The sequence below is a fragment of the Mobula hypostoma genome, chromosome 26 (genome assembly GCF_963921235.1).
Source record: "Mobula hypostoma chromosome 26, sMobHyp1.1, whole genome shotgun sequence".
NCBI classification, from domain to species: domain Eukaryota; kingdom Metazoa; phylum Chordata; class Chondrichthyes; order Myliobatiformes; family Myliobatidae; genus Mobula; species Mobula hypostoma.
Window position 1 is genome coordinate 37,567,444 of NC_086122.1, and position 27,080 is coordinate 37,594,523.

Below are 27,080 nucleotides of genomic sequence, written 5' to 3' on the forward strand. Positions count from 1 at the left end.
GCCTGGTATGGAAATACCAATGCTCTTGAACAGAAAAGCCTATAAATGTGGATACAGCCCAGTCCATCACGAGTAAAACCCTCCCCACCATTAAGCATATCTACATGGAGCATGGTTGCAGGAAAGCAGCGTTCATCATCATACACCCCATCAACCAGGCCATGCATTCTTCTCACTGTGGACATCAGGAAGAACATTCAGGAGCTGCAGACCCATACCAGCAGGTTCAGGAACAGTTATTATCCCTAAGTATTAGGCTCTTGAACCAGAGGTGATAACTTCACTCAGCTTTTTACTTCTTTGGTCTTTTGCACATTGGTTGTTTGTCCGTCCTGATGGGTGTGTCTTTCATTGATTCTGTTGTGTTTCTTGGATTTACCATGAATGCCTGCAAGAAAATGAATCTCAGGGTTGTATATAGTGGCATATTTGTACTTTGTGTGGGCACATGGCCAAGTGGTTAAGGCATTGGACTAGCAATATGAAGGTCGCGAGTTCGAGCCCCAGCTGAGGCAACGTGTTGTGTCCTTGAGCAAGGCACTTAATCACACATTGCTCTGCCACGACACTGGTGCCAAGCTGTATGGGTCCTAATGCCCTTCCCTTGGACAACATCGGTGTCGTGGAGAGGGGAGACTTGCAGCATGGGCAACTGCTGGTCTTCCATACAACCTTGCCCAGGCCTGCGCCCTGGAGAGTGAAGACTTTCCAGGCGCAGATCCATAGTCTCGCAAGACTAACGGATGCCTTTATTATTATTTGTACTTTGGTAATAAATTTACTTTGAAATTTGAACATTAAAATTAAAAATCTAAACAGTCTGCTTTTTTAGGTTAAAGTTAAAAAGGATAAAGAAAACACACAGAATTACATGCTAATAGAGCACAGAAACTGCAGCTCAAGAGGTCTCTGGCAATATTTAAGCTCGATATGATCTTCTGCCCATTTTCCATATGTACATACACTCAGTGCCAACTTTATTTGATCCCTCTGGTACCTGATAAAGTGGCCACTGATTGTATCTTTGTGTTCTGCTGCCTTAGCCCACCCACTTCAAAGATCATGTTGTGTGTTCAGAGATGCTTTTCTGCACACCACGTGGTCATTTGGGTTACTGTCACCTTCCAGCATGAACCAATCTGGCCAAACTCCTCTGACCTCTCTCATCAACAAGGTATTTTCAGCCACAAAACTACCATTCACTGGATGCTTCTTGTTTTTTGCACCATTCTTGGTGAATCTTCAGAAATGCTTGTGTGTGAAAATCCCAAGAGTTAAGCAGTTTCTGAAACACTCAAACCACTCCATCTGGCACCAACAATCATCCCACGGTCAAGGTCACTTAGATCACATTTCTTCCCCGTTCTGATATTTAGTCTGAACCTCTTGACCATGTCTGCGTGCTTTAATGCATTGAGTTGCTGCCACAGGATTGGCTGATTAGATATATAGATGTACCTAATAAAGTGGCCAATATATCAAACACACATAAAAAATTAAAAGTCAAAGACCCTCGACCTGAAATTTTAATTCCCCTTTTCTCAGATACTGCATGGCCTGCTGAATTTGTACTTCAGAACTGCAGCATCTACTTTTCTTATTGATTTTCATTTGGATTTCTTTTTCTCTAAGACGCACAGACTGCACAGGACAAAAGAAACGATGATCTTGAATGTCTGCATTCCTCTTGGTTGTTTAGGTGGGGTAGGGTCTTGCTGGTCCATAATGTTGTAAACTGGATCAGCAAGTTTGCAGATGACACTCAGGTTGGTGGTATGGGGAAGACAATCAAAGCTTGCAGCGGGATCTGCTCAAGTGGAAAAATAGGATGAAAAATGGCAAATGGAATTTAATGCAGACAAGTTTGAGATGTTGCACTTTGGGAACACTGACCAGAGTAGGTCTTACACAAAGATCATTAAGACACTGAGGAGTGTAGTAGAACAGAGGGAGCTGGGAATTCAGGTCCATAATTCAATGACAGTGGTGTCACAAGCAGATAGAGTCATAAAGAAAACATGTAGCATATTGGCTTTCATAAATCAATGAATTGATTACTGGAGTTGAGATGTCATGTTGAAGTTGTACAGTATGAGACGTTGCTGAGGGCACATTTAGAGTATTGTGACCAGTTTTGGTCACTTACCTACAGGAAAGATGTAAATAAGATTGAAAAAGTGCAGAGAAAATTTACTAGGATGTTGCCGGGTAGAGGATCTGAGTTATATGGAAAGATTGAATAGGTAAGGACTTTATCTCCTAGAACGTAGAAAATTGAGAAGAGATTTGATAGAGGGATACAAAATTATGATAGCTATAGATAGGGTAAATGCAAGCATGCTTTTTCCACTGAGGCTGTGTGACACAACAACTAGAGATCATGGGGTAAGGATAAAACGTGAAATGTTTAAGGAGAACTTGAGTGGAAACTTCTTCACTCAGAGAGTGGTGAGATTGTGGAAAGAGCTGCCGGCACAAGTGGTGGATGCGGGGTCGATTTCAACATGTAAAAGGAATTTTTATAGGTACGTGGTTGGCAGGGGTATGGAGGGCGATGATCTGGGTGCAGGTCGATGGCACAAGGCAAGTTAATGGTTTGGCACAAACTAGGTGGGCTGAAGAGTGGTGAGGAAGCCATATGCGATGTTAGTATTAATTTCAAGAGGACTGGAATATAAAAGCAAGGATGTAACGTTGAGGCTTTATGAAGCATTGGTGAGGCCTCACGTGGAATATTGTGAGCAGTTCTGGGCCCCTTATCTTAGAAGGGATACAGTGACATTGGAGAGGGTTCAAAGGTGGTTCAAGAAAATGATTCCAGGATTGAAAAAACTGTCATATCCAGGCTCTGGGCCTGTACTCACTGGAATTTAGAAAAATGAGGGGTGACCTCATTGAAATCTATTGAATATTAAAGGGCCTCAATAGAGTTGGCTGTGGAGAGGATGTTTCCTATGGTGGGGGAGTCAAGACTAGAGCACACAGTCTCAGAATAGAGGGACATAATTTTAGAATGAAGATGAGGAGGAATTTCTTTAGCCGGAGAGTGGTGAATCTGTGGAATTTGTTGCCTTAGGCAGCAGTGGAGGTTAAGTCATTGAATATTTTGAAGGCAGAGGTTGATAGATTCTTGATTAGTCAGGGCATGAAGGGATACTGGGGAAGGCAGGAGATTGGGGCTGAGAGGGAAATGGATCAGCCATGATGAAATGGTGGAGCAGACTCGATGGGCCGAATGGCCTAATTCTGCTCCTATATCTTATGGTTTTATGGTCTTACGGAAGGGTTTCTATGCTGTAGTGTTCTATGACTCTGACATGCTGCATTACAGAGCAATAAAATTCAAGGATGCGAGGATGGCTAAAATGCATGAAAACTGAGATCTCAGAGGATTGCGATCATGAGAGTAACTTCGACACAAAGATGAGAGTTTAAAATTGATACACGCACATATTTTCACCAGGAGTCATTAAAGGATTCCTTCAGAGCAAGCAAAGTTCCTTACCCTCCTCCCCCACTTCCACCACCACCCCCTGCCCCATCCTCCACATATGAGACAGGAACTTCTTCAGAGAAAGGAATCCCTGTCTTCACTGGGTTTACATTCCCGGGGAATCTCATGTTTGCTTCACAAACCTTCATCAGTACTTTTCAAACAGTGTCCAATGAGATAAAAGTGTTGCCACAATGCCCAACTCTGGATTTTCTTGCATTGTTAATTACCCATGAGACACTAGCATAAAGTTCAGTTTATTGTCACTTTCTGCTGAGAATTTAAATTGCTTTACTTACAGAGTTGTCATCCATTGCCTATTTTTCAGCAAAGCTTGTTTTTTCCAAGATTCAAGGAGAATGAAATAATGGTTTCTCTGGATCTGATACAGCACAAAAATAAAACCCACGAAAGATAAAGGTCACAATAATAACACTAAACACACACAATAAATATAAATGCATAAAACAGCTTACATACATAATGCAAACACGAGGAAGTCTGCAGATGCTGGAAATTCAAGCAACACACACAAAATGCTGGTGAACGCAGCAGGCCAGACAGCATCTATAGGAAGAAGCACAGTCGACGTTTCAGGCCGGGACCCTTCGTCAGGACTAACTGAAAGAAGAGATTCAAAGAAGAGCTACACCCTTGGTCTGAAGAAAGTAGGAAGAGCCAAAAGAGAAATTATTAAGTGTGAAGTGTAGCTATGGGCACTCACATGGGCCCCAGCTATGCCTGCCTCTTCGTTGGTTATGTGGAACAGTCTGTGCTCCGAACCTATTCTGGTACTACTCCCCAACTTTTCCTTCGCTACATTGATGATTACATTGGTGCTGCTTCCTGCACCTATGCTGAGCTCGTCAATTTCATCGATTTTACTTCAAACTTCCACCCAGCCCTTAAATTCACTTCGTCTATCTCAGACACTTCTCTCCTCTTGCTCGATCTCACGGTCTCCATCTCTGGAGACAGACTGTCCACTGACATCTTCTACAAGCCCATTGACTCTCATAACTACCTCGACTATACCTCTTCCCACCCTGCCACATGCAAAAATGCCATTCCCTATTCCCAGTTCCTCCGTCTCCGCCGCATCTGCTCCCAGGATGAGGCTTTCTGTTCCAGGACATCTCAAGTGTCCTCTTTCTTTAAGGATCGTGGTTTCCCTTCTGCCGTCATCAATGATGCCCTCCACCCACATCTCCTCCATTTCCTGCACTTTGGCCCTCACCCCATCCTCCCGCCACCACAACAGGGACAGAGTTCCCCTTGTCCTCACCTACCACCCCACCAGCCTCCGGATCCAGCACATTATCCTCCGCAACTTCCTCCACCTTCAACAGGACCCCACCACTAAGCACATCTTTCCCTCTCCACCCCTCTCTGCTTTCCGCAGGGATCGCCCCCTCCACGACTTCCTGGTCCACACGTCCCTCCCCACGGATCTCCCACCCGGCACTTATCCCTGTAAGCGTAAGTGCTACACCTGTCCCTACACCTCCTCTCTTGCCACCATTCAGGGCCCCAAACAGTCCTTCCAGGTGAGGCAACACTTCACTTGTGAGTCTGTTGGAGTCATCTATTGCATCCGGTGCTCCCGGTGCGGCCTCCTCTACATCGATGAAACCCGACGCAGATTGGGGGACCGCTTCGTTGAGCACCTCTGCTCCGTCCGCCACAACAGACGGGATCTCCCGGTTGCCACCACTTCAGCTCTGCTTCCCACTCCCATTCAGATACGTCCATACATGGCCTCCTCTACCGCCATGATGAGGCTAAACTCAGGTTGGAGGAGCAACACCTCATATACTGTCTAGGTAGTCTCCAGCTCCTTGGTATGAACATTGAATTCTCCAACTTCCAGTAATTCCCTTCCCCTCACTTCCCCTATCCCTATGTCACTCTGCTCCCTCCCCCAGCTGCCTACCACCTCCCTCTTGGTTCCGCCTCCTTCTACTACCCATTGTGTTTTCCCCTATTCCTTCTTCACCTTTCCTGCCTGTCACCTCCCTGCTTCCCCTCCCCCACCCCTTTATCTTTCCCCTTACTGGTTTTTCGCCTGGAACCTACCAGCCTTCTCCTTCCCACTCTCCCCCACCTTCTTTATAGCGCCTCTGCCCTTTCCCTCTTCAGTCCTGATGAAGGGTTCCGGCCCGAAACATCGACTGATCTTTTCCATGGATGCTACCCGACCTGCTGAGTTCCTCCAGCTTGTTGTGAGTGTTGCTTTGTCTTGTTGACGTTGAAGAAGAGGTTATTTTCCTGGCACCCTTAACCCATGACATATAGTTGTAGTCTCACCCAACCTCAGTGGAAAAAGCCTGTTTGCATTTTTCTATCAATACCCCTCTTAATTTTGTATGTCTCTATCAAATCTCCCCTCAGTCATCTATGTTTTTGGGAATAAAGTTCTAACATATTCAGTCTTTCCTTATAACTCGGGTCCTCCAGTCCCGGGAACATCCTTGCAAATTTTCTCTGTACTCTTTCAACCTTATTTACATCTTCCCTGTAGGTAGGTGACTAAAACTGCACACAATACTCCAAATTAGGCCTCACCAATGTCTTATATATGTTCAAGTGACCAGATCAACTGCTTTTCCTTGTATCAAAGATGAAATTTATCCAGAAAAAAACTTACATGCTCTTTATAACATTCTAGCAGCATCTTTTATTTCTCAGTTTCATGTTGCATCTGAAAGTGAGCACCTCCCACTGTACAGCACTTTGTCAGTACCATGTCTGAACATCAGCTTTGATCGTTTGCTCAAATCTTCTGGCTGGGGCTTGTACCCGTTAGTGAAAATGTTCTCCTCCAAACCACAACTAACAAAAAGCCTTTCAACCACAGTTCCACCTGTCTGTTCAAGTGAATCTTCAGCATCTGGCTCATCATGTGGACAGCATCTCAGACCATGCAACCTGCCTTTAGGTTTCATATACTTAAGGCCACAATTCAGGATTTTGGTTAACATCTGCAACCAGTGCGTAGAATGAATACAGAACAGCATAATCTGCTTTTATTAAGGTCTTGGTTTTCTACTCATCTGCGAGCAAAACCTTTGAATTTGCAACTCCACATTTTATATTTTTGTCCCACTCCCAACAGGGAGGAGACTATGTAGCATCCACACCAGAGCCCCCAGACTCAAAATCAGTTACTTTCCCCGAGCAGTAAGGCTGATCAACACCTCCACCATGACTTTATTATTTCCTGTCAGTCACCTTATGAACAGCCTAGTGCCACTTTAAGGACATACAATCGATCTATGTGTATAAGCTATCTTATGTGTTTATAGATATATTTTGTGTGTGTGTTTTTTTATTATTATTGTGTTGTTTTTGTGCTGCATTCGATCTGGAGTAACAATTATTTCATTCTCCTTATACTTGTGTGCAGGAAATGACATTAAACAATCTTGAATTTTAAAGTTCAAACAATGGAAGCAAATTATGTCTTTTCCAAATTTGGCTGTCAATATTAGATTCTAGCCAAGGACCGTCTCAGTGCTCACTGTGGGTTTCATGGCAATTTCTCTTACATTTCCACACATAACAGGAAGCAGGAATTGTACAGCTGCGTAACGTGTTCAGGTTTCAGGCACCGTCCTGAGGGTAATGGATATCCTCTGGCAAATCCATTATAGTGGCTCCTGAGCTGTAACGAGAGTCAGGTACAAGCCTGGCCGTGCTGGGTTACATGTCCCTGTAATTTGCCCGTGTTAATATTGTTCATCCAGGAAAGGGCCTCAATTGCAGAAAAAAAAATTGCATGGCTATTGAGAAGAAAATTAGAGTGCTGGAAATGAGAAGGAATGAGCATACAAACCTATGGCAGTTCTGTGAAAGGGGAAGGAGAGGATAATATCTGAGCCTCAAGTTTTTCATCAGAATTTGAAGAGTTGAAAAAAAATCTCTTTATTCAGCCCCATTAGATCTATGCTCTCTAATCTGAGTTTACTCTACCAAGGTGGAATTGAGAGATCACTAAGTTGGACTTCCAAAACCCTATCTAGCCTGGTGATCGTGCACTCTAAGTTGAAAGAAGCTGGTATACTGTGGCTAATATTTACACCTCAATCAACAGCACCAATAGTAGATAATCTGGTCGACGTATTGCAGTCTGTGATAAACTGGTGTGCAATAATTTCCTTCATTACACCAGTGATTAAACTTCAAAAATATTTCATTGTCTCTGCCATTGTTTCGGGTTTTTAAACTTGTTAAATACATTACTGAAATATATTGGTATAGTTGATGAGCAAATCACTGGTGTGGGATTTGAACACATAACCTTCTGACACAGATGTGAGATTGCTACCCATATAGCCACAGCTAAAACAAAGGAAACAAAAACATATTAATAGTTGCTTAAAAAAAGCTTTCTCATTACAGAAGAGGAAATCCACATTCAACAAGGAGGCGGGGTTGTTTACAACTGAAGGGTCCATGCAAAACTTTATTAATAAATGATCTGTTCTGCTCATTGAAAACAGGGCAGTCCTGCTTCGGATATGGTCATATAAAATCTTTATCCTGAGTTCAGATTGTAAATCTTTCCTGTCTGTTGACCCTCAGTTGGTCCACCACATCAATATGACACAGACCCCGTTGACACAGGAAATGTCTCGAGGCTTGGTCTAAAGCACAGATCGTATCAATCAGCTTAATCTCAGGTCCCTGCAGGGTCTGGATCCTGTTATAGGTGAAAAGGTCTATCAACAGATGGGCCACAATGGGAGAAGTGGAAAGGTCATTTTCAGAAACAGCTAATTAGTCTTCAGAGACCTGATGCAGCAGAAATTCATCAGGTAAAAATTAAGATTTTTTAAATGCGCTTTTTAAAGGAACTCAATTTACTTTTGAAATCTGTTCCAATTTCAAAGTGGAATATACATGCATCTCACTTCTTTAAAGGAACAAAGAGTGAATGTTTCAGGCCAAGACCCTTCCTCAGGACATAAGTGCTGATGCTGCCTGACCTGCTGAGACCCCCCAGTGTGTCACTCTGGATTTCCAGCATCTGCCGAATCTTTCATCTTTACTTCTTTTGTTTCCCAATTCCCACATCAAATTTGTTTTTGGGGAACAGAGTATTTTTCAATTCAGGCAGTTAGTTTATGCATCAAGACAGATGAAAGGAAAGAAAGGCTTGCGTTTTGTTACTGCCATGTCCCTTTTAGGAAACTCGGGAAAGAATTTGCAGCTGATGGCGCTCTTTTCCAATGGAATAGTGAAGTCACAGCAGGCAGTTTATTTATTTATTTATTTGGGAATACAGCACGAAATAGGCCCTTCCGGTCTTCGAGTCGTGCCACAACCCACCTGTTTAACCCTAGTCTAATCACAGGACAATTTACAATGACCAATTAATCCACTAACTGGTATATCTTTGACTGTGGGAGGAAACCAGAGCACCTGGAAGAAGCCCACACATTCCATAGGGAGGACGTACAAACTCCTTATAGAGAACACAGGGGTTGAACTCTGAACTCCGACACCCTGCGCTGTATTAGCGTCACGCTAACCGCTACGCTACGCTGGCGCCCCAATTTGTGCATAGCCAGCTCCTACTGTTATATTCTTGCCACTTACAGGATATATTACAGCTAACAATGAGGTGTTATTTTTTTCAATGAGTATTTTCTCTTCCCCCGTCAGTAATGACTACTTGATTTGGAAAACATCACCTCTGACGGTAGAGCACTTCCTCCGTTGTGCCAGTCTACATTTCAGTGCTCTGGACTGGGCCTTGAAGCCAAGCATTTCAACATGGAGTTGAAGTACAGCTGATGTCAATATCGCTGAGGTCCCTACCTGGACCCAACACATCGATGCAGCTATAAAGCAGGCAAGACAGTGGCAACATTTCATTAGGAGTTTGAGGAGATTTAGTATGTCTCCTAAAGCACGCGCAAATTTCTACAGATGTACCGCAGAGAGCATTCTAACTGGCTCCGCCACCGTCTGGTATGGGGTGATGGGGGGCTACTGCGCAGGATCGAGAAAAGCTGCACTGAGTTGTAAAGTTGGTCAGCTCCATCATGAGCACTAGCCTCTGCGGTATCCCAGGGCGATGCCTGAAAAAGGCAGAGTCCATCATTAAGGACCCTCACTGCCCGGGTCATGCCTGCTTCTCACTGCTACCATCAGGGAGGAGGTACAGAAGCCTGAAAGTACACACTTAACAATTCAGGAACAGCTTCTTCCCCTCTGCCATCTGATTTCTGAATGGACATTGAACCCATGAATACCACCTCACTACTCTTTATTTCCTATTTTTTGAGCTACTTATTTAATTTAACTGTTTTATATAGACAGACCTGTGAATTACAGTAAATGTATACATTTACTGTAATTCTCAGGTTTTATTCTCTCTATTATTATGTATTTCATTGTACTGCTGCCATAAAACTAACAAATTTCACGACGTATGCTGGTGATATTGACCCTGATTCTCATTCTGATGTAGCCCGTATACCGCAGATTACAGGCCATGGTAGTGTAGTGATTAGCGTGCTGCTGTTACAGCGCAGGGTGTTCCAGAGCTCAGAGTTCAATTCTGACACCCTCTGTAAGGAAGGTGCGCAATCTCCCTGTGAGCCCTGCTGGTTTCCTCTGGGTGCTCTGGTTTCCTCCCACAGTCCAAATTATACTGGGTAGGTTAATGGGTCATGGTAAGTTGCCCCGTGATTAGGTTAGGGTTGAATTGGGGTTGCCGAGTTATTGGGGAGGCACAGCTTGAAGGACTGAAAAGGCCTGCTCCCTGCTGTAATAAAAAATAAAAAATAAAAATAATTTTTCTCATGCAGTCACAATCAGTCTCAGTAAGAATGATAAAATGCTGTGAAAGCAGCACTTAGACCATAAGCCCATAAGACATTGGAACAGATTAAGGCCATTTGGCCCATTGAGTCTGCTCTGCCATTCCATCGTGGCTGATTTACTATCCCTCTCAACCCCATTCACCTGCCTTCTCCCCATAACCTTTGACACCCTGACTAATCAGGAACCTATCAACCTCTGTTTTAAATATACTCAATTGCATCTGTACACAACAGTAGATAATGGATTAAAACTTAACTATGTTGGTGCCTTGAACTTTGCTCACTGTGCAAAGAGAAGAATTGCTCACACTATCGGGCTAAGGCATGTTTTATTTATAACAATAGAAACAGGGCTTTGAGCAGTAAAATATTGACTCCAATGAGACTACTTTATGCTGATGTTGCTTGCAGCCTTTTAGTTTTTTCCCCATGCCCTGTTTTTTTTCAGTCTTCCTGTGACAAATTGGAGCCGGGCACACAAATGGCTGGGAGCAAATGTTCTCCTGGAGCACAGCAGGAAGTATCCAAAGCCTCATGCACGACTAACTCTAAACCCCTCAGCCATCAGGCTCTTGAACCAGAGGGGATAACTTCATTCAAATTCACTTGCCCCATCATTGAACTGTTCCCAAAACCAACGGACTCACTTTAAGCACTCTTCTCATGTTCTTAATATTTATTTATTATTACTATTATTGTATCTTTCTCTTTTGTATTTGCACAGTTTCTTGTCATTTGCACATTGGCTATTGTCCGTCCTGCTGGGCGCCGCCTTTCATTGATTCGATTATGGTTGTCGGATGTAATGAGTATGCCAGCAAGAAAATGAATCTAAGCGTTGTATATGGTGACCTAAATGCACTTTGATAATAAATTTACTTTGAAGTTTGAACTCTACCAGCTAGGACAATGAGGCAAAGTACCTACTTAAACAGGGTATGAACTGTAGTGATCCCTGTGAACAGTTTGTTTAATTAAAGTTAACACCATGATCTGACTCCTGAATACGTCAGTCCACAACCAAAACATACGGCAAATAAAAGTGTGTGTGGAGAGTAGAGTTATGGGAGGTGCCGTGTTTCGGGCAGTGTTAAAAATCCCTGGCAATATTTGACGAAAAGCAGGAAAGGTCTTCTAGCCCTGGGATACAAACGTGGATATGGAGTGAGGATAAAACTGGATTTAATTCCGAAGCCTACTGTGGCTGAATACATTCAATGCCTAAGCTCAGACTTGAGGAAACTACTCTTCATCTAATGTTCTCAATATTTATTGCTTTTTACTATTATTAATATTATTACTATTTCATTTTTTCTCTTTCTTTTGGCATTTGTACAGTTTTTTGTCTTTTGCACATTAGTTGTTTGTCCATCTTGTTGGGCACGGTCTTTCACTGATTCTGTTGTGTTTTTTGTATTTACTGTGAATGCCCGCAAGAAAATAAATCTCAGGGTTGTGTATGGTGACATGCATGTACTTTGATAACAAATTTACTCTGAACTTTGAAGGTGGGGAGGGTCCAGAGAAGGCTCACAAAGAATGATTCCAGGAATAAACGAGGTCATGTATGAGGAGCCTGCAGGTATGCTGAAGTTCAGAAGAATGAAGGGACAACCTCATTGAAATCTTCTGACTATTGAAAGGCCTAGGTAGAGTGGATGTGGAGAAGATGTTTCCTATAGTGGGGGGAATCTAGGACCAGAGGGTGCAGCCTCGGAATAGAGGGACGTCCATTTAGGACAGAGATGAGGAGGAACTTCTCTAGCCAGAGGGTGGTGAATCTGTGGAATCATTGCCACAGGTGGCTGTGTAGCCCAAGTCATTGGGTGTATTTAGAGTGGATTTAGGTTCTTGCTTAGTAAGGGCATCAAAGGTTATAGGAAGAAGGCAAGAGAATGGGTTAATAAGGGATAATAAATCAGCCATGATTAAATGGCGGAGCAGACTTGATGGGTCGAATGGCCTAAATGACATGACGTTGTGATAATATTGTTTGACCTCACAGGCATCTTGTCCTTATTTTTCCTTTTATAAGCTTGTAGCACTCATACTTCCTCCAGCTCTGACCTCGTGCAGAACCCAGTTTTAACTGACACACCTCAGCACTGTCCAAGCCAGGAGGCAAATCGTGGAAATCAGCACAAGGTTCAGATTTATGACCTGACCAAAGTTAAACTAAACCTGATCTGAGCCAAGAATATACAAGGTTTCTTGATACCCAAGCTGACCTGACCCAAACATTACCTGCTAAATGCATCTGAACCGACACTGAAAACCCCAGTTCTCAAGAGCATCTGTTCAACTCTTAAAAGTTAATCCCTTACCCTTGTGCATATTTACTTACATGGTAGCAGTAGCTGTAGCCCAATCCAAGCCAAGCACAAGGCTCCATCTTCTTTCCAGAGCCTAACCATCAAATCCCAAATGAACATAAACCCTAACCCGTCATAGTCAAAGACTCCACCCTGGGCATTGTCCCTTCTCATCTCTCCCGCTGGGCAGAAGTTAAAAAGATCTGACAGCACATACCACCAGGCTCAGGGACACATTCTGACGATTGAATGTTTCCCTGATGTGATAAAATGGACACTTTGCTGTAACTGTGAACGAAGTCACTGAAAAGACACTGAAGCTGTTGGACATAAAAGTGTTTCACCCAGCAAAAAATGAGCAGCAGGCATCATATTCGAGACGCTCTTGGAGGAAGAGGCCTCCTGACCCAATATTACATGCCATTTTTATATGTTAAAGATCAAAGGTAATGGCAGGACAATTCTATAGTTACAATGTATCTACAATGCTTCCTTTGAATTGCATATAGTTTTCAAACACCTCCTTCTTCACACCCATACTCCGGACAACCAAAATAAAAGTTAATCCCCATTGACTCTAGGCCACATCCATGCATATGCAGGCGTCTAGGATCTAATTGCTCTGAGCTGCATTTTAAATATTAAATCTGAAATCTCTACATTTAAATCTGAAGATTGGTGCTGGTGAAATTAATATTTGCAACATACACCAACTCCAGAATACACCCTAGCACTCTTGGCCTCACATTCTATCTCATTATGACTTTGCATCTTGTTGTTCAGCTGTGTCACACTTTCTTTATAGCTGTTGCACTTTATTCTTGCATTTTGTAATCATTTTACCTTGGACTATCTCAATGAATTGACCTGTATGGAGCTTTTCACCGTATGTGTGACAACGGTAAACTAATTCCAATCTTACAATTAGGTTCTAACAGGCTTGGTTCACTTAACCAAGCTCAGGGGTTCCCTGCCTTTTTTATGCCATGGACCCCTACTATTAACCGAGGGGTCTGTGGTTCTCAGGTTGGGAACCCCTGCTCTAGGTACAAGGCTCTGGAGTTTTCTCCTTAAGCCAGTCCGTGTTAAAACTTACTCTTTGAGATATCTCATGGTCAGCCTTGCTGGTGTCTCCTGAGCTGACTCGTTTAACAGTTCTGTGAAATATCTTGGGAAGCCTTAATTCCACTAATGACAAGGTAGTAATGAATGCTGTTGGCACCAGATGGTTAACACGTAGAGGTGATAAAAAAAACCTGTAGAAGACCAATTTCTGACATCCCTGGGAAACCTTGGTTCAGAAACAACGGTTTGCCGTTGTTGTCATTGCCTGCTTTACACCACAGACCAAGAGTCGTGAAAACAGACCTGGCGAATAACCGCATTATTCCCAAAGGGTTAAGGGCGGGATTCCCAGGGAGCCTGCAGACAGTTTAACATGCAGTCGCCTGAGCTGAAATGTGAGTTCGATCCTCCAGTGATGAACGAACAACAATTTTCAGGCCTATTAAGCATGTAATGTGGAACAGATGTGTAAGGACTTGTGAGCTGGTGCAAGAAAGTAAGCGACAGAGTGAGAGGGAGAGGATGAAAAGCAGAAAAACACATGATAAATTCAGGCATAAATGAGAGCGAAGCTTACAAATAATTACTTTCCCCTCTTAGCTTTGTATTTAAATTGCTGTTCCTTTTGCAGTTGTCCACACACCTATTTCTAATAAAAATGATGCTGACTATGTTTGCCATATTCTTCAGCAATTTGTCTAAACTTTGTAAAGCGTGTTATCTATATTAGAGTGATCCTCCTTCAGAACTTGCACAGTAAAGTGATGAAAGATTACTCAGTATATAGACTCAGTGGCCAATTTATTAGATACCCACTGTACCTACTGAGTGTATGTTCGTGGTCATCTGCAGCCGTTGCCCAACCACTTTGGGGTTTGATGTGTTATGCATTTAGAGGTGGTCTTCTGCACACCACCGTTGTAATAGAGTTATAGAAAAGTACAGCACAGAAAGGGGCCCTTTGGCCCATCTAGTCTATGCTGAACCATTTAACTGACTAGTCCCATCGGCCAGCACCGAGACCATAGCCCTCCGTACCCTTACCATCAATGTACCTATCCAAACGTCTCTTAAATGTTGAAATCGAGCTCACGTGCACCACTTGCGCTGTCAGCTCATTCCACACTCTCACCACCCTCTGAGCAAAGAAGTTTCCCCTCATGTTCACTGTAAACTTTTCACCTTTCACCCTTAACCCATGACCTGTGTGGTTATTTGAATTACTATCACATTCCTGTCAGCTTGAACCAACCTGGCCATTTTCCTCTGACCTCTCCCATTAACAAGGCATTTCCACCCAAAGAACTGGATTTTTTTTTGTTTTTCACACCATTCTCTGTAAACTCTAGAGCAGGAGTTCCCTACCTGGGGACCACAGACCCCTCAGTTAATGGTAGGGGTCCATAGTATAAAGAAGGTTGAGCACCCCTGCCCCTGTGTGTAAAAATCCCAGGAGATCAGCAGTTTCTGAGATACTCAAACCACCCCATCTGGCACCAGCAATCATTCCATGGTAAAAGTCACAGATCACTTTTCTTCCCCTATTCTGATGTTTGATCCGAACAACAGCTGAACCTCTTGACCCACTCTGCATGCTTTTATGCATTGAGTTGCTGCCACATGATTGGTTGATTAGATATTTGCATTAACGAGCAGGTGTACAGGTGTCCCTAATAAAGTGACCACTGAGTGTATGTAAATAATTTCTGCTGCCTTCTTGAATCTTACTCTACCATATCTGGTTTGCCACATCTGCAGCTCATTGAAATTATCTCACCTCCTTCTATCAAATGTGCCTAAATATGCCTGAAGTACTGCAGCACTGCTCTGAAACAAAAGCTCGCACACAATCCCAGGATATACCTTTCACAATCTCAGGAAGCGTCAAAGTGCTTTATAACCAACACACTCTGCAGTCTACCAGACTCTAGTGCTGTCTCTGTAGGAAAAGCAGCTGTTGGTTTTGGCACAGCAAGCTCCCACAGACAGTGCTGTGATAACGGAGGCACAATAGGTGAAATCTGACTGTCTGACACAGGGAGTATGCAGGGAAGCCTCCCCAAGGGGAAGCTTCTTCACTAAGAGGGTGGTGAGAGCGTAGAATGAGGTGCCAGCGGAAGTGGTGGATGCAGCTTCAATTTCAACGTTTAAGACAAATTTGGATAGGTATATGGATGGTAGGGGTATGAAGGACTAAGGTCCCCGTGTGGGTTGATGGGACTAGGCAGACTAGGTGGGCCAAAGGCCCTTCTTCTGTGCAGAGTGCTCTATGACTCTACAGCACTACAACACCCCTCAAGGTCATTCTCAGCCTGAACAATGACTAACTCACAGTATGAATTTTATTCATCTGGAGGCACAGGAGGCTTGAAATCCAACAAAAGTTTTGCAAGAAGCAGCAAAACATGTCTTTTTTGACTTTGAAAAGCCTTTGACTCTGTCAACCAAGAAGGAAACAGGAACGCTCTTCACAACTTTCTCTGCCTTCTGACATTCATCTCTGCCTCACATCTCCTTCATGTTGACTGGGAGACCAACAGACCCAATTTCTGTGCAGACCTGGGTCAAGCAAGGACACACCATCACATAACCTTTTCTCTATCTTTCCACAGTTCAAAATTCAAAGTTCATTTATTATTAAATAACACATATGTTTCTGCAAACTACCTTGAGATTCATTTTCTTGCGGACAATGAATACAAGAAACACAACAGAATTGCTGAAGGAGCACACCCAGCAGGGTGAACAAACAACCAATGTGCAATACAAAACTAGAAAAAATACAAAATAATAATGAATAAATAAATAAATAAGCAAAAAACATTGAGAAAATGAGTTGTAGAGTCCTTGACACTGAGTCTGTAGGTTGTGGGAACTGTTCAGTGTTGGGGCGAGTGAAGTTGTTACTGCTGCAATATTGAACCTTCCTTCCTATATTCCTCATTGGGAATGGGACAAATTAAAAACTGCATCACCGACACCACCTTCACTCTGAGACCAGTGTCAGTCAGCAGCCTGCAGAATAGAGGGGATATCTGCACATACTCACGTTGAGGGCTTCGTTACAGGTGATTGTTAATCTGTTCACTGAAGCTTGCAATAGAATGGGTAGGAGCATAGAATAGTACCACACAGGAACAGGTCATTTGGCCCACAGTGTTGTGCTGAACCAGCTAAAAAGCAAATCAAAAACACCCAAATACTAATCCCTCCTACTCACTGTCTGTCTAGGTACCGTATCCGATGCGGACTTTGGTGACCATGGTTTTCCATATAGATCTATCCTTCGTTTTTTGGATGACTTCCATTTCCTAGATGTGCAGCCACCTGGCTATGCCTTTGATGTACGTAAGCCGAGGTCTTCCTGTAGGTTTACTCCCCTCGATCTTTCCAGAGAGTATGAGTTTTTCTAGTTCATCTTTCCGCATGATGTGTCCTAGGAATCTGAGTTGTCTTTCTCTTATTGTTGGTATGAGTGATCGAACTGCTTGGGCTCTTCTGAGAACTTCTTCATTTGATGTGTGTGTGGTCCATGATATTTTTAACATTCTCCTGTAGAACCATAATTCAGCTGCTGCTAGTCTCTTTTCCATTGCTGGAGAAATGGTCCAGCATTCACTTCCATAAGTCAGGATAGAATAAATGTAGCACTGCAGTATTCTGTTTTTAGTGTACGTGCTCATCTTTCTGTCTGTTAATATGGTCTTCATTTTTTGGAAAGCTTCTTTCGCCATTCCTCCTACCCCCACCATGTTCATATCCCTTCATCTTCCTAACATCCCTATACCTATCGAAAAACCTCCAATGTACTCGCCTCTCCCACTATACTAGAGTTTAATATTTAGTATCCATTCATGAAAGGTCCTCCACTAAATTGGTCCCACTGCACAAAACCACACCTCATCCAGAAGATTCAGTCAAGTGCAGTGGCTGGCGTAGTGCTTTATAGCGCTGGAGACTGGGGTTCAGTTTCCACTGCTGACTGTAAGAAGTTTGTACGTTCTCCCCCTGACCATGTGGGTCTTGTGGGTGATCTGGTTTCCTCCCACAGTGTACAAGTTAGTGAGCAGTGGGCATACTATGCTGCTGGGTGGTGGTGTGGAGACAGGATTTTACCATCGAAGGGCCGATTCCGCGCGGCGTCTCAATAAACAAATACATTTTAAAAAGCTTCCCATCGCACTAGCTCGCCGGCTATCACTCCCAACATAAAGGCTCTCATTACAGCCACTCCGGCCACGTGGCGTGCAGAGCCCCAGACTGCTGTAATACTGTACACTCACCGCGTTCCGAAGAGAATCTCAGAGCGTTAGTGAAAAATATCTGCAAAGTCCTCAGCATGGGAATTCAAGCCCAGGGTGACGCTGAGTGCAGGAATTTGCCAGCTCCCGAAGCATCTGGCAACCTACAAAACTGTATCACCCTCATCCGCCGCTACAGAACGAGAGTGATCTTTGACCACAGAGGGACTGCCCGCGGTGAAGGAATACATGGAAACCCAACAACCCAGTCTCCTGTCACTGATAATCTCCTACATTCAATCCCACTTTCATGTGACCACTGGGAAATTGTTACCCAGGTGGATGATTCTAGAGTGTTTTCTTCTTTCGCCAAATATTTTATAAGTGCTGAACAGAAAGGAATTTTAAACAATCATTTAATATTCTAGGATTAAGATGCTTGGATTTTGCTTGTGAAGTGGTAATTTATGGGTTGTCGTGTTACGTTGACAGCAGTATCAGTAGAAATGGCCAGAGTCATAGAGTTTTGAAAGTCTGAACCCGCACCTTCGCTGCGATGTCTTACTGCCAGCCACCCCTCTGAGAGGCAGTGAATGGAGCTTTCCAGCTAAAGTGGGTGGGGTTGGGGAAGCGAAGGCTGAAGCTGAGAATCCACGCTAATTCTGCAATGATTCAGCCAGCAGTTAGTTTTCAGGAGAGCGTGTCACAGGAGCGCAGTCTGCCTTTAACATAATGCTGGCTGGAGAGAGGGTGTCAAGAAGAGGATTCCTATCAGAAATATCCAGCGATGCTCCCTGTCAGAACCTGATTTGTGGGGTCAGTGATTCTTTTTCTTACGAATTGCCAACGACTTGACCTTAATATAATAGGGCTTGAGTCTGGAACAGATTGCAAGTTGTCATATTGGTTAAACCAGTCAAGTTATGCTCTTCAGGTGACTGGCCCTTTCGGATGCTTCTCTTGCAGTATAACTGTTGCATTACACTTGATAAGTACTTGACTCTATATCTGGTTATGCAGCGAAATAGAAGTTTGGTTTCCTGTGGCAAAATTATCCTGCTGGCCCACAAGTTTCTCCAACCGAGCCAACAGATGTTCAATAAATATTTAATTGTTTAATTGCAATTAGTCAAGACCCTGCCTTGTTTTACAAGGAGACTCTTTCCTTTAATTCTTGTTGCTTCCTGATTATGCTGACTGGATGTAAAAAGAAGAGGAAACTCTGTATTTGTAAAGTAGGGAGTTCCAAAGCACTTTGCACTTTACTATTGAGGAGCCTTTTTGTTGTTTGGTCACGGTTTGATTTTATGCTCTAGGGAGTCTAAATATGACTTTGGCAACAGCCAACCTGTCTACAGCAAGTTCCCAGAAACAACAGCTTGATATTTTAACCCAGGGTTAAATATTGACCTCTGGCCACGTCCATCATGTGACCACCAGGACAGTAGAAGATGACTGAGGGTGGACTGTGCTCTGTGGCTGTGGTGATCCCTGTGTTCCTGAAGTAGCTGGGGGCTGATGTGGGATTTTTGACTTGAAGCATTGACAATTCTCCCCCCTACAAATGCTCTTCAACCTTCTGAGTTCCTCCAGCAGATTGGGCAACTCAATTTCCATTGCTCTGGCACTGAGGGGTTTTCCTGCAGCTGTGTGGACCTTCAGTTCTGTTCTCTCCTTAACTCATTCTGTTCATCTCTACCTTTGCAAATTGCCCTAAGCCCTTCGGCCGTGCTTTTGACCACCTCTCCGAATACCACCTCATTTGACCTGATTTCAGATTTGTTGGAGAGCATCCCTGTAAAGCAGGGGTTCCCAACCTTTTTTATGCCCTGGACCAAAACCAATAAGCGAGGGGTCTGTGGACCCTGGGTTGGGAACCCCTGCTGTAAAGAGTCCATAGAGATGACGCTGAATGAAGGATCTTACATCAGTGTAAGATGGCGATGGGGTTGTAGGAAATGGGTCTGCAGTGCACTGAGAGCCGACCTTCTGTTTATTCCTACAGGGCTAACTCCACAGTAGTTAAGGGTGCCATGGGAACAGGAGGAGAACTTCTTCCACTTAATTGATATCCTGTCTGTCATGTAACCGAGCCGTGGTTTAGTGAGGTGAAATAGCCAATGAGTGCCAAGCACAATGTTTTTGTTAACAGCACTTGACTGGAAAATCATTGTTACTTTACCCCCCCCCCCGGAGTGAAATGTGATAACGATTCCAGATTTGCTTGTGAGACTCCTGGATTTGAATGGGGCTCTTCGAGGCATGGAGTACCCTTTTTGCTTTTGAAGTGAGTCTTCATTGGGGGCTGTGCGTGACATCATTCCCCATGCCACACCCCAAGCACAAGAAATTAGATGCTCTAACCTGGAGAGTCAGTGTTGTATTGGGTAGCTATAGAGCTAAGCTCCTTAAATGATTACCTCTGATTGTTCTGGCCACCTCTTAACACAGTCTTAACCTCACTGCTACCATCTGGCAGAAGTCTGAAGTCCCGTGCTACCAGGTTCAGGAAGAGCTAACAAACACAAGAGATTCAGCTGATGCTGGAAATCCAGAGCAACACACGGAGAATGCTGGAGGAATTCAGCAGGTCAGGCAGCATCTATGGAAAGGAATAAACAGTCAGTGTTTCAGTCTGAAATGTCGACTGTTTATTAATTTCCATGGATGCTGCCTGGCCTGCTGAGTTCCTCCAGTATGTTGTGAGTGTTGATCAGGAACAGCTACTTTCCTACAACCATCAGATTCAATTGATCTGCACAATCCTAATCCTACCTCAGCAATGGAACACTACAAACCACTTTTTGCACTACTGTGCACTTATCTCTGATTATCTCTCTTTTGTGCACTAAAGTCTTATTTTTGAACAGCCATCTTTTTCTCTTGCTTGTCAGTTGTGTATAATTTATATTCCGTGTTTTCTGTAGCGACATTGCCTGTGATGTTACTGCAAGTCTTTCATTGTACTGTACATCGCCATACCTGTGCATGTGATAATGATCTCGAGTTGATTTGAACTTTTCTCTCCAGTACTTCCCAGTGTCATTCTGGAACCCAGTACCAGTTTGATCCTGTGATCCCTGTGAGATTTTTCTCCTCCCCTTGTCCTCCGGGCTACCTGCCAAGACCTTGACCTTCATCCCCACTCTAACTTGTCCAGATCCAAGGCCTGGTCCTCAAGATTTTGGGAGGACCTTCTCAGATGAAGGAACACCTTGAAATGGTGAAGGGAAGGAGTAGTTGCATGTATGTGGTCAGTCAGGAGAGGAGTGGGTTTGTTGTGTAGGAGGGGATAATGGGAATTTGGAGGGACAAAGTTTGTGGAAGGATTTCAAAATAAGGATGAGAGTTTTGATATCAACATAGACTAGGTCTTACTCAGTAAGTGTGGAGTGATGTGAAGAGGAACTGGTAGGGTTTGGGGAAGAGAATGTGGCTTTAATGGGTATGGAAGCTTGCAGGGCATTGGGTATAGCATATAACACTCATTACACATGGCAGTATTCACCATTGCTACATCGGCCTTCGGCTGCAAGCTTACTCATGTGATGATGGGAAGCAGATGAGAATAGTAAATGTAGCTCAGTGTCTCTGTCCACTCCCTCTCATATCTGCAGTGATCTGAGCCTGCACACTTTCCCACTCCCTCTCTCCTGCGGTGTCTGTAGTGATCTGAACCTGCACATTTTTCCCACTCCCTCCCTCCTGCGGTGTCTGTAGTGATCTGAACCTGCACACTTTCCACACTCCCTCCCTCCTGCGGTGTCTGTAGTGATCTGAACCTGCACACTTTTCCCACTCTCTCCCTCCTGCGGTGTCTGTAGTGATCTGAACCTGCACACTTTTCCCACTCCCTCCCTCCTGTGGTGTCTGTAGTGATCTAAGCCTGCACACTTTCCACACTCTCTCCCTCCTACAGTGTCTGTTGTGATCTGAACCTGCACACTTTTTTTTCGCAATGCTATTTTTGCTTTTTGTTGGTAGCTGTTTGCCTCTGAAATGACGTGGAGGGCAACCTGTGAGGAGTTCACTGTCCCTCAGAAGGCAAGGCCATTCTAACAATGGAGTCTGAGCCAAACGGAATGCTCTTCATAGACATCGTCTCCCAGAGCCACCTAAAGCTCAAGGACATCGGACAACTGAGATCATCAGTATTTCCTTGTTGCATACGTCATAGATGCAGAATTAGACCATTTGGCCCATCAAGTCTGTTCCACCATTCCATGATTTATTATCCCTCTCAACTCCATTCTCCCTTCTTCCCATAACCTTTGACACTCTGATTAATGAAGAATCTATCAACCTTTGTCTCAAATATACCCAATGACTTGGCCTCCACAACTATCTATGGCAATGAATTCCACAGGTTCACCACCTCTTGCTAAAGAAATTCCTCCTCATCTCTAACAAGAGAAAATCTGCAGATGCTGGAAATCCGAGCAACACACATGCTGGAGGAGCTCAGCAGGCCAGGCAGCATTTAGGAAAAGAGTACAGTCAACGTTTTGGGCTGAAACCCCTCAGCCTCATCTCTTCCAAATTGATGTCCCTCTGTTCTGAGGCTGTGCCCTCTGGTCCCAGACTCCCCCACTATAGGAAATATCTTCTCCACATCCACTCTATCTGGGACTTTCAATATTTGGTAGGTTTCAATGAGATCCCCTTCATTCTTCTAAACTCCAGAGCGTACAGGCCCAGAACCATCAAGTACTCCTCATATTTTAACTCTTTCATTCTTGGGATCACTAACTTGGATGGATTTCACTGATCTTTAATCAACTGGTCAAAATATTAGGCCTTCCTGTTTAATATCAGTAGGAATCCTTCACTGCACAGAAGATGACCACCACTAACCTCCCAAAGGCAGCCGTCATGAGTCAATAAGTACCAGTTCTGCCAGTAAAGCCAACAATTCGGGAACAAATAAGAGTAGGAAGTTGTGTGCAATAAGCTAACCATTTCGTAATCTTCTCCTTTATGTCCCTGCCCCTGTATTTACTTACAGTAGAAGCTGATAATTTCTAACATCTTGCTGATTCAAGGTCACTGTTCTGAAATATTAACTCTTTCTTCTCCCTTTTATAGGTGTTGTTCAAGCCTCCTTTTAATTCACTTTTAGTTTCCAGGTGTTACTCTTTGCCATTTCTTCACCGTACCTGTTGTTTCTTAGCTGAAAAAAATTACTGCTGACTCCATCCACTCTAGCAGTCTCCTATTCACTAAATTGCAACAGGGAGACGCCACAAGTCCATCGTCGCTAGGACTACACATGATCATCGAAACTTCTTACCTGTAACTATTCAGCTTTGCAACAAAACTCACTCAGGTGTAATACCCCAACAGTCCCTGCGGAACATCTGTTAAACCTCAGGTTCCCAACCTGGTGTCCACAGACCCCTCAGTTCCAAGGCATAAAAAAGGTTGTGAATCACTGCATTAAATGGTCCTTCCTGCTGTCCCGGCTCTGTTAATAATTATTGAGTCTGTTCACATGTTCACATTTGATTATTGATGATTATGCATGTGACCGTTTTGCTAATTGTTGATTCCTCATGGCTGTTTGCACTATTGTCTTGTCAATTGTTGGTTGCTATTATGTTATCTGTTATGGTATTGTCCTGTGTTTTATGCTTGTTGGCACCAAACTGCAATCAATTCTGGTATTTTTCACATACTGGCAATAAAGTGATTCTGATTCTATTGAAGAGAACGGGTGTAAGGAAGATGGTTATGAATAGATGATGGAAAGATAATATTCAAATTGGACTTTAATGATAATAATTGAGATAAAGGAGTAAACCTTCCTTCTCTGCAATAAAGTGATTCTGATTAGTAGCAGTTGCTTGTTCAGGGTACCTGTTTGTTACTTACTTCGTGCCCGTTCCTCCAAGAGGACTACAGCCTTGTAGGGTTTGGAGGCTTGTGTGCCTCAATGACCTGGACAGCTACGTTGGCTGGAGTTAGAGCCTTGTGCTTCAGCTCTTGGTAGGGTCACCCATGCCAAACAGGTCGAAGGGCAGAGGCCAGACTAAGAGTGGCCCACCAGTCCTCCAGGTTTGGGGGGTTCAACTCAGGACTAACAACTCTGACTGTTCAAACAAAACTGCTACAGAAACAGCAATGAAGAATCCTTCTATATCTGTGCGGGGTATAAACAGACAGAGATGGAGGACCTTCACTGCTGCCCTAAATGCCAGCGGTGTAACAGGCAGTAACCTTACGCCCGCTGACGTTTAGGGCAGCAGAGTATGCCTCCATCTCAGATACAGAACAGCAATCTCCATTGCTGTTTTCATAGCAATTTTGTTTGATCAGTCAGGGTTGTTAGCCCTGAGTTGAACCCCCAAACCTGGAGGACTGGTGGACCACTCTTACCCTTGACACCCTTTACCCTTTGACCTGTTTGTTATGGGTGACTCTACCAAGAGCCAAAGCATAAAGCCTTGACTTCGGACAGCATAGCTCTCTGGGTGATTGAAGCATGCAAGCCTCCAAACCCTACGACAAGATTGTGGTCCTCCTGGAGGTGTTGTTTCTGAGAAGCATTTATTATTTAAATCTTTCATCTTTTTAAAAGCAAAACAAACTAAAATCTGAAGGAAAAGGTTGGAGATCTCAGAAAGATGTAAATAAGGTTGAAAGAGGACACAGGAAATTTACAAGGACAAAGAAAATCTGCAGATGCTGGAGATCCAGAGCGACGCATGGTAAATGTTGGAGGAACTCGACAGGTCAGGCAGCATCTATGCAAAAGAGTAAAAAGACAATGTTTCGGGCCAAGAACCTTCATCAGGACTGGAAAAATAAAGATGAAAAGTCAGAGTAAGACGCTCTGGGGGGTTGGGGAGAGGAGGAAGAAGTACAAGGTGGTAGGTAATAAGTGATACTGTGTCAAGGGGAGGGGTGAAGTAAAGAACTGGGAATTTGACTGGTGAAAGAGATAGAGGGCTGGAGAAGGGGGAATCTGATGGTAGAGGGAAGAAGACCATGGATGAGAGGGAAGGGGGAGGAGCACCAGAGGGATGTGCTGGGCAGGGAAGGAGATAAGGTGAGAGGGAAATGGGAATGGTGAAGAGGAGGTGGGCAACTACCCTCAAGTTCAAGAAATTAATGTTCGTGCCATCAAGTTGGAGGCTACCCAGGCAGAATACAAGGTGTTGCTCCTCCCAACATGAGTGTGGCCTCATCGCAGCGGGAGAGGATGTTGCCAGGACTGAAGTACCCGAGTTATAAGGAAAGATTGAATAGGTTAGGACTTTATTCCTTGGAACAGAGAAGATTGAGAGGAGATTTGACAGAGGTATACAAAATTATGAGGGGTGTAGATAAGGTAAATGTAAGTGGGCTTTTTCTACTGATGTTGGGTGGGACTACAACTGGAGGTCATGGGTTAAGGGTAACGGGAACATATGGGGTAACTTCTTCACTCAGAGGGTCATGGGAGTATGGAGCAAGCTGCCCGCGCAAGTAGTGCTATTGAGCTGGATTTCAACGTTTGGATAGGTACATGGGATAGGGAGAGCTATGGTCCTGGTGCAGGGAGTAGACAGTTTAAATAGTTTGGCATGGACTAGAAGGGCTGAAGGGCCTGTTTCTGTGCTGTAGCTTTCTATGATTCTATCTGAGTGAGAAAAGACTAGGGCTAAGATCAGGGAATTGTTTATGAGGTCTGTCCCTTGAGAAGGTGGTAGATAGTAAGCTGCTATCTTAAACTGCTACAGTCGATGTAGTGAAAATGCTGTTAATTAGGCAAAGCAACCTGCTGTTTCCAGAACGTCCTGTTCTTACTTCAGACTTCCAGCCTTTGCAGAATTCTGCTTCTGCTATAGAAGACGCTATGCAAGTGTAACAGTGAGAAATATGTATATTGTTAACACAAGTTGTGTTTCCTGTCCTTTTAAAGTAGTATTTCATCAGTATATTATCAGAAGGGTTGCAATTCTTATGATTAAAAAGATGTCTGCAATGCCTTGTGCTATTGCTCTTTACAGACCCCTGTATTGCTTTGAACGATAGTTTTGAGAACTTTTTTTTAAAAGAGAAATTGATCATGTGGATAGTCAGAGGCTTTTTCCCAACGCTGAAATGGCTAGCATGAGAGGGCACAGTTTTAAGGTGCTTGGAAGTAGGTACAGAGGAGATGTCAGGGGTAATTTTTTCATGCAGAGAGTGGTGAGTGTGTGGAAGGGGCTGCCAGTGACGGAGGTGGCAGTGGATACGATAGGGTCTTTTAGAGACTCCTGGACAGGTACATGGAGCTCAGAAAAATAGAGGGCTATGGATAAGCCTAGTAATTTCTAAGGTAAGGACATGTTTGGCACAGGTTTGTGGGCCGAAGGGCCTGTATTGTGCTGTAGGTTTTCTATGTTTCTATGTTACTTGATGGGAGGGGTATGGAGGGCTATGCTTCTGGGTGCAGGTCAATGGGATGAGGCAGATTAATAGTTCAGCAAGGACTAGATGGGCTGAAGGGCCTGTTTCTGTGCTGTAGTGTTTATGATTCTATTCTAAATGTGCTGTATATTATTAGGAATTGAAATTCCTTCTAAACAAAGCTGCTTCCTGCTGTACTGGGGTATTGAAACATTTCCTTGGATTGTCAGTGTTGATGTTCGTGTTCCACGTGGGTCACCTTTCATTTAACCCCAACAATCTAACTTTATACTTGCCTTCCCCACCTTTCCTGCCTCCCATTTAATGGTTCTACGCCCCAGGTGTCACTCTGGATAAAGAAGCATCTCCTAATTTTTAATTACGTTCACTTGTGACGGTTTTATGATTTTGGCCTGTTGTTATGGCTTTGCCTTCGTGAAGAAACCTCTCTCTAATGCATTACTGTACTTCAGAATTTTGAAGTGCTCTGTCAGGTCACCCCTTGTTTAGTGAAGAAAATGCCATCCTGTCCTAATTGAAAACTGAGGTTTAATTTTCCAGGTTCCTGGCCTGTTCCCAGTTTTGATTACAATGTGATTGGATGGAAGTGCTGGGGAAAGGGGGTAAAATTGAATTTTGTCTTCCCAAATTTGGGAAAGATGAATAAAACACATTCCCGATCATGGTTTCATCAATCTTACTTTTATTTTTTTAACAGTTAAGGAGAAGATGTGCATACATCCATCTTACACGATAGCTTCGT

General features: G+C 43.7%; 1 protein-coding gene and 1 long non-coding RNA gene across 3 annotated transcripts in view; one reads left to right on the plus strand and one right to left on the minus strand.

Annotated features, from left to right (window-relative positions):
- Positions 1–18,244, minus strand: part of LOC134338263 (uncharacterized) — a 60,196-nt gene extending 41,952 nt beyond the window's left edge. The window contains exons 1-2 of one of the 2 annotated variants that reach the window (XR_010016179.1): positions 17,987–18,244; positions 3,793–3,875 (exon numbers count right to left, since the gene is read on the minus strand). This is a non-coding gene — a long non-coding RNA (uncharacterized LOC134338263). The remainder of the gene's footprint in view (positions 1–3,792; positions 3,876–17,986) is intronic. The other variant, XR_010016180.1, reaches the window with a different exon arrangement.
- A 188-nt stretch (positions 18,245–18,432) lies between these two features.
- Positions 18,433–27,080, plus strand: part of fam110d (family with sequence similarity 110 member D) — a 48,805-nt gene continuing 40,157 nt past the window's right edge. The window contains exon 1 of the mRNA XM_063033534.1: positions 18,433–18,760. The gene's annotated coding sequence lies outside the window, so the exon portion shown is untranslated. The remainder of the gene's footprint in view (positions 18,761–27,080) is intronic.